We start from the raw sequence: 8236 nt of genomic DNA on the forward strand, positions 1-8236 counted from the left end.
GAAACAGGCTCCAGGCCCCGAGCCATCAGCCCAGAGCCTGACGCGGGGCTCGAACTCACGGACCGCGAGATCGTGACCTGGCTGAAGTTGGACGCTTAACCGACTGCGCCACCCAGGCGCCCCATGTCTCAAGGAATCTAAATGCAATCAGGCTTCAGGAATGAAAAAAAGTTTCTCCACCTTTATCTCATTTCCTTCATATCTGCTGAGTTTTCTCCTTCTGAAGACCAGATTTCTCTTCTCTATTCCACATGCTTTCTCCTAGGTCAACATCCTATTGTTCCAGGCCACCCATGGAGACTTACTCAACACTGGTTGAGATTTTAATTCCTAGAAGACAAAAACTCATTGTCTTTGTCTGGGTCAAGTGTTCTCCTCTGATTGACTGCATTGATTAAGCTGCAGTTGGGAAGGAAGAACTGGGTGGTATAGATAGGACTGTTGGAGGACATGCTAGTGAGTGGGATGGGGTCCTGGAGGCTGGGGAGAGAACTCCAAAAGTTGTTCACAAAAGTATTTCACTCAGTCTCTTCTTAAGGTTCTAACCTGACCTCATGCAATGAAACAGACCATTGTTATGATAGTCTCAATTCTCAAGAGTCCTGACATTTCTCTATTCATTTCTGAGTATTGAGTGTATGACCTACAACAACATTTATTAAATACACTCAGGCCAAGTGGTAAGTTTTCACATGCATGAAATTATTTCTCCTATAGCAAACCAAGGAGTAGGTGTTATTTTTTACTGGGGGTATGGGGACATGGAAATGCTAAATTCCTTGACCGAAGTCCACAACTAGTAACAGAGATGGCTTGCAAACCCAGTTCTGACTGGGCTCTCCAAGACTACAACACTGCCCCCACTCTTCTCTGTTAGGGCTGACTCAGTAAGTTCTTGTCAACTGTTTGCTGTTTCCCTAAGTTTTAGTCAACTCTGAGAATTATCCAAATTAGTGCTTTTTGGGCAGAAATGTGTTTAAATATGATTTGAAAAGGAATGAATCACTGCCTCGGGAAATCCCTTTTGTGGTTTCAAGAGTATGTGTTGCAATGATGGAGACAGTGGGGCAGTCTAGAGAAAAGGTTGGAGGGTTGAATCTGTCCATCTGCGTGTGAACTTTTTTCTTGAATGCTTTAATGTCAAGAATCCAGAGACTCCCAAGCCTGTACATTTAGGGCAAGCCTCTGAGGTGCTTGGTTCCTTCTGTTCTGTCTGGACTGATTAGAGGGAGCAGCTTTAGGGTCTCAGGACTTGGTGGATGCAGCTCTCAGACCTGGAGCAGGAAAGTTTGGCAGACTCTTCCCTCCGTAAGGCAAGAATACACCATGTGAAATGCATCTGTGGAGCTGTATTTAGTTTCTGGCTACTGCTGTCAGGAGAAGGCGCTGCAATATGCTGCAGCTTCTGTGATCGATCGCTGAGGCTAGAGAGGAGGCAGGCAACACGGAGTCGTCTTATAGTGTAGACTAAAATCAGCTGCATGTTACATCAATGTAACAAGCCAGTGGGAGTGTGATCAGAGAACTGGGCTCTTACTGAGACCTCATTTTTGCCCAGAGATTGCAGATATTTTTTTCTTGAGTCTACAAGGTAGGATAAATTGTGTATTTAGCCATTCAGCCTGAGACTGACCTGTTAATTTATTTTGTTGCTTTTTCTCCTGAGTCAAGCTTCATGCTTTGTTTGATCTTTTAGATCCTGCCCATTGATGGAAAAGCTACTTTTTCTGAATCATAGCTTCATATGAAGAGCTAGTGCAGACCTGGTCGTGCTCTGTATTTTTAGGGACCTAGGATTTCCCTTGGCAGGCTCTAGTTCCACGACTTTGTTAGCAGCCCTTGTTCAGTATAGATCTCTGTTTGTTGATCAGTGTCTGGGTGTGAGGGAATGGCCTACAGAGGGAGATAGAGGCTGTGTCAATGGTTCAGGTCAGGGGGAGAATTCCAAAAACTGGTTTGGCCACTGTTTTGGTCAAGGCTGACTTTCATGGTGACTGCAAGTTCTGCAGACGTAAGCCATTCCTCATCACACAACCAGGCAAGCATACGACAAGTTAGGAGTTGAGAATGACCTAAAATGTGTTGTTCAGGACCTTTTTGATTTTCTGTTCTGTGACAAGCCAAAGGGCTAGAAGTTGCAGAACAACTCCTAAACCACATTGTCCTTCCTCCAGAAGGACCAATCCGCTATGGGATATAAAATTGTAGTTCATTTTGAGGATGAAGTTAGTCCTGTTTTATCATACTCTGTGCTACCGTGCAGCTGCTGCGTGATGTGCTATCTTGTTGCTCAAGGACTTTCTCAGCATTTCTTTTTCAACATTATGTCTGCTGATGATCTCTCTAGGTCTCAGCATCTGTTGGAGATGGTGAGAATTTGAGAGAGGATAGAACATAAAGCTTTCCTGATAATCTACAGTCAGTTTTCTGAGTTCTAGGCTTCCTTTCTTAAAAAAAAAAAAGAGCAACTGGATGGGTCACAGATGTGCAAAAAGAGAAGTTTGTCCCAGGCATGAGGAGAATGATGAATTCCTTTATCAGAACCAGCACAGAGGCTTGACTTTCCACCATCCCCATCTTGTGCTGATCAAGTAAACTGGGGACTCTTGAGATGCCCTTCCTGTTTTAGGATAAATAGGATGGATTTCTTTGGGGGGTGGGAAGGGCTACCCCTTCCCCCAAAAGATGAGAAGTGTGGGGAGATTTGGTTTTATATTAGGTCCTTAGCAGCAGGTAGGATTCCCCCTACCCCCTGCCACCACCACCAAGAGAAGGATGGTGTTGCCATGGGAGGAGATCCCCAAAGCATCTGTGTATTAAGTACACGGAGCTGTTGGAACAGGGTGTCAGCAGTGTGGGCATTGCTAAAGGATTTAGGGCCAGACCATTCTAGTATCTCAAAACCTTGGAGGGAGCTGTGTTTTGGGTGGTAGATGGGGTAGTGTGTAAGCTTGGGGAAGCTACCCGGACAAGCAGAAGACCATTGTTCATGCCAGTGAAGCCACCTCCTCTTGAAATTCCTTACCTGTGGTGTGCTGGTAAGTGTTTAACAACTGGATCTCTTTTTTAAAAAGTTGGAATTTTCATAGTGTAAATATTTGCAATATTCCTTGTATGGCTAGTTTCAAGCTACCAATGAGACCTTGTGGATGGCAGAGTTGGAAAGAAGTGTGCACATTCGACTCATGTGAGTTGGTGCAAGTAGGATCCAGCACATACTTTCCCCTTATCCTCCTGCAGCATCACCCATGCTTAGGTGCACAGAGCCTGCCAGTGGCACCTGAACCCAGACATTCACTCTTACTTCTAGTCAAAGAGTGCCTGACTTGAATAGTGTCTCCTTGACTACTCTGGTGAAGTGGATTGGGAGAATTCAGAGACCTTCACTTTTCTCTGGGACAAACAGTAATGTGTTAGAAGCTGACAACAATATTTCTTAATGAATCCTTTTCTTCTTGGGCCCAATCCAGAAGATAGTATATCTACCCAAATACCAGAGGCTGGAAATTTCTCTTGCATCATAGCAGAGATACATACACATGGCTTACTGAATACTGAAGCAGGAGAGACGTGTTGTTTTAGTAGCGAATGAATAAAGCAGCCAATTCTGGAACTGGAAGTGGTAGGTGATAGAATTTTTGTAGAGCATATTTGCAGAAATCAAAACCTCATTAAAAGACTTATAAAAAACACATTTGAGAATGACCCTGTAGTTAATGAAGTATGAGCTTCAAACAACTGCAGTCTGGGAGACAGTTCTCTAAAACTAGTATTGAATGCTCAGATACAGAAGTAACCATCACAACACAGACTAGAAAGATCAAAACAAAAAAGAATACTGGTTGGATGGAGCTGGAGAGGATTCTCCTAGGACCTAGGAGACTATGCTCCTAATGCACTAGTGTTTTAATGTGCATCAAATATGGAGGGAATCTGTTTAAAGTACAGGTGTCTAGTTATGGCAGATGCTGTCAGTACATTGCATGTATTCCCCAGGCACCTCTTCCTCCTGTTTTCCCCCAGAGACCCCATACCAGAAGCATCTACCACTCTCTGCCTGGATTTTCCTTCTGGCTGAAGGGACATCTTTACCTGCATGCACAGCAGGCTGGAAAATTCCAGGGAATTAGTGCACTCTCAAAACCATCAGGAATGGGAGTTGGAGCATAACCCAGTTCCTTAACCTTTAAATGGTACACAACTTTGAGATCCGGCTATCCTAGTGGTTCTCAAAGTATGTTCTAGGACCCTCTGGGGAACCCTAAATTCTTATGAGTTTGAGAGCTGAAAATTATTTTGAACTACTACCAGGATATTATTATCTCCATTGCTGCTGATTTTTTTTTTTTTTTACCCCTAAGGGTACAGTGGAGTCTCCTAGAGCTAGTAAGGTCACTCCTATGGTGGCTAATGGAATGTATGCTTGTGAGTTTGTTTAAAATTAGTTTTGATGGGATTCCTGTGGCTGGCTCAGTTGGTAGAGCATGTGATTCTTGATCTTTGGGTTGGAAGTTCAAGCCCCATGTTGGGTTTAGAGAATACTTAAAATTTTTTTTTAGTATCTTCTTTTGGGGGGTGGGAGGGATAGAGAGAGAGGTGCAAGTGACAAAGGGGCAGAGGAAGAAAGAAAGCAAGAATCCCACAGGGGTTAGAGAGAAGAGAGAGAGAGAGAGAGGAGAGAGACTGGCTTGTGCTCACACAAAGTGTGGCTTGTGCTCCAATAACGTGTTAAGAGTATAAAGGGTTCTGAGACCAAATAACTTGAGATCATGGCTCTAAACCATCTCCTAGACTTAGAGAAATTTGGCCCTGGATGTCAAAGCAGTGAATTACTCATTAACCTGCTTAGTGTATGCTCCTTTCCATCCCTGTCTCATGATCCCTTACCAGTTCTGGTCTCAGCATCTGCTGCTGGGAATGCAAGCTGAGACACCAGATATTTTGGGTGGTGCCTGGGAGTTGACATTTTAATGACGTGAGTGAGTCTAATGTGGATGGCACGTGGACCTTCCCTTGCTAACACTTGCACACATTGCTTACAAAGAGTGGGAGTATGGTGTGGAGCAAGTCGGAAGTTGGCACCTGTACCATACGTTGTGATGGTTCAGTACAAGCATAAGCACATACCTGATGCTGCATTTAACTTGGTGCCTGTAAATTCCAGTGGTTTCATCTCCCAGCTCCCCAGGGTTTTCTTAATCCCCATGTCAATGTTTCTTTTTAATTTTTCATAGTAAGTCAAATAGCTGTACACTGAATGTTCCTGTATGGTTCTAGTTCTGTAGTAGTGGTTGAGTCCATTTGAAGTGCATTGTTTTAATTGCTGGCATGATAAAGTTCTGAGCTAAAAGGTACTCAGAGTATTGTAAGATATGTATTCAGATCAGGCGCCTGGTGTCCACAGTGGCAGACTAAGTGGTATGTGTTAGGGAAAGTTATTAATATTGGTACAAGTTCATGTGTGCATTGAAATGTTCATTGACCTATATCAAGACTTTACGTATGAAATGACGCTGCCTGGGTGTGAGTATAGTACAGTGGGACATAGTTGGGAGACCCTAAACAGCTGCATGACTAAGTTTATGGAAATGACAAGAGAAAACATAAAAACCACGCCCAGTGAAACTCCCAAAGTAAATGTTCCGTAGATGTTAGCTGTTATTACTGTTAATACCAGGTTTGAAGTATAAGCTGAAGTTTTAAACCCTCAAGAATTTTAATTTTTGTTTTACATCTTTAGGTTTTTGTTTAAATATGGGTTAACCTAGTGTAATTCTAGTTTCAGGTGTGAAGTACAGTGATGCAGCACTTCCATACCTCCTTTGGTGCTCATCGCAAGTGCACTCCTTAATCTCCACCTATTTAACCCAGTCCCACCCACCTCCTCTCTGGTAACCATCAGTTTTCTATAGAGTACTTCCTTGCCTTTTGTGTCCACTTTACTCGTTTGTTTTGTTTCTTAAATTCCATATGAGTGAAATCATACGGTAATTGTTTTTCTGACTCATTTCACTTAGCATAATACTGTCTAGCTCCATCCTTGTTGCAAATGGCAAAATTTCATTCTTTTTGATGGCTGGGTAATACTCCGTGTGTGCACGTGCATGCGTGCGCACACACGCACTATATGTTCTTTATCCATTCATCAATCGATAAACACTTGGGCTGTTGCCATAATTTGGCTATTGTAGATAATGCTGATCTAAACATCAGGGTGCGTGTATCTCTTTGAATTACTATTTTTGTATTCTTTGGGTAAATACCTAATAGTGTGATTGCTGGATTGCAGGCTAGTTCTACTTTTAACTTTTTGAGGACACTCCATACTGTTCTTCCAGAGTGGCTGCACCAGTTTGCATTTCCGCCAATAGTGCACAAGGGTTGCCCTTGCTCCTCCTCACCAACACCTGTTTCTTGTGTTAATTTTAGCCATTCTGACAGATATGAGGTGATCTGTTTGTAGTTTTGATTTGCACTTCCCCGATCAGTGATGTTTAATGTCTTTTCATGCATCTGTTGGACATTTGTATGTCTTCTTTGGAAAAATGTCTCTTCATGTCTTCTGCCCATTTTTAATTGGATTAATTACTTTTTGGGTGTTTTAGAAGTTCTTCATATATTTTGAACAGCAGCATTTATCAGATATGTCACTTGCAAATATCTTCTCCCATTCTCTGGGTTGCCTTTTAGTTCTGTGAATAGTTTCCTTCACTGTGCAGAAGCCTCTTATTTTGATAAAGTCCCTAGTTTATTTTTGCTTTTGTTTCCCTTGCCTCAGGAGACCTATCTAGAAAGAAGTTTCCATAGCTGATGTCAGAAGTTACTGTGTGTGTTCTCTTCTAGGGTTTCTATGGTTTTAGGTCTCACATTCAGGTCTTTAATCCATTTTGAACTTGTTTTTGTGTATGGTGTAAGAGAGTGGTCCAGTTTCATTCCTTTACATGTTGCTGTTCAGGTTTCCCAACACAGTTTGTTGATGAAAAACTGTCCTTTTCCTATTGGACAGTCTTTCCTGCTTGGTTGAAAATTAATTGACCATATAGTCGTGGGTTCCTTCTGTAACCTCAAGAACTTATCTTATTGGAGAGTAACAGGTGAGAAATTAGTGTTTAAAACCAACACAGGAGTAAAGTAGATATCAAAGGACAGAACATAGTCTTGGAGACCCAAAGTTCAGAGAAGGGAATCCAAGAAACCTGTAGTGACAAAAGAAAATTCCACAGTTGGTTGAGCCACTTGAAGCAAGTATCTTAGAAAACCAGTTGGCTTTATTTCCAGACAATACTCTTTCAGTTCACACTTGGCTCTGCAGATCATATATACAATGTATGAGACCACCGAAGTTCTGGCCACTTCTCAGAGCAAATGTCCCAAAGTCAAAATATAGGCTATGTGTCAGCACATAGGACCCTGGAAGGTCTCTAGGGGCCATTCATCTCCTCTGACTCAGTGATGATTCTGTCTTTTCCTTCAAAGGCATTTCATCACATTTGCTTAGAAATTTCCCTGGGAGGAATTATAGTCGTCCTCATTTCCGTTTCATAGTTGGGAAAATTGAGGTGCCAGGTTTGCCAATCCAATGTCATTCCTTTGTAACTTTGAAGAGGATATCTTGATCACAAGAGCCTTTCTCTCCATTAATCACTTGGAAAAAGTAATCCAAAATGAATTCCATCTTACAGATGTATGTGAGTGTTTATACACATAGGGTATGCATATTCTCGGAGCACAGTTCTATGGAGAAGTGGTTTTTTTAATTGCGAGTGGCCTTATTCTCATAAAGAAAAATATATTGATTTTTCTCAGTTGGATATGTCCTGTCTTTACCCAGCCATATCCTATGATCATTATTTACACTTTCATTGATTCTAAGATACCATTGATTTTTTTTTTTTTTAAAGACTTTTTCTGTACTACCAAAAGAAGAAAAGATGCTGGTAATTATAACTTAATGCTTTCAAGCACTTAAAATTTTGATGAATTCTTAAGCTTTTTTTTTTGACTTAGAGGTGTGTGTCCTATCATTTTTATATACATAAGCAATAAACTACATTAAATATCATTAAGGTATTAAAATCACATTTCTCATCCATATCCTTTGAATCATTTTAAAACTCCGTATTTGTTTTGCTACTAGGATCCTCTGTATTCAAGTTGCTCACGCTATTTCTTCAATTTTGATATTGGCATTTCCCCATGTTTTTGTTTTGTTTCCCCACTCCGCCCTCTCCCCCCC

Source organism: Panthera uncia, chromosome F2 (genome assembly GCF_023721935.1).
Source record: "Panthera uncia isolate 11264 chromosome F2, Puncia_PCG_1.0, whole genome shotgun sequence".
NCBI classification, from domain to species: domain Eukaryota; kingdom Metazoa; phylum Chordata; class Mammalia; order Carnivora; family Felidae; genus Panthera; species Panthera uncia.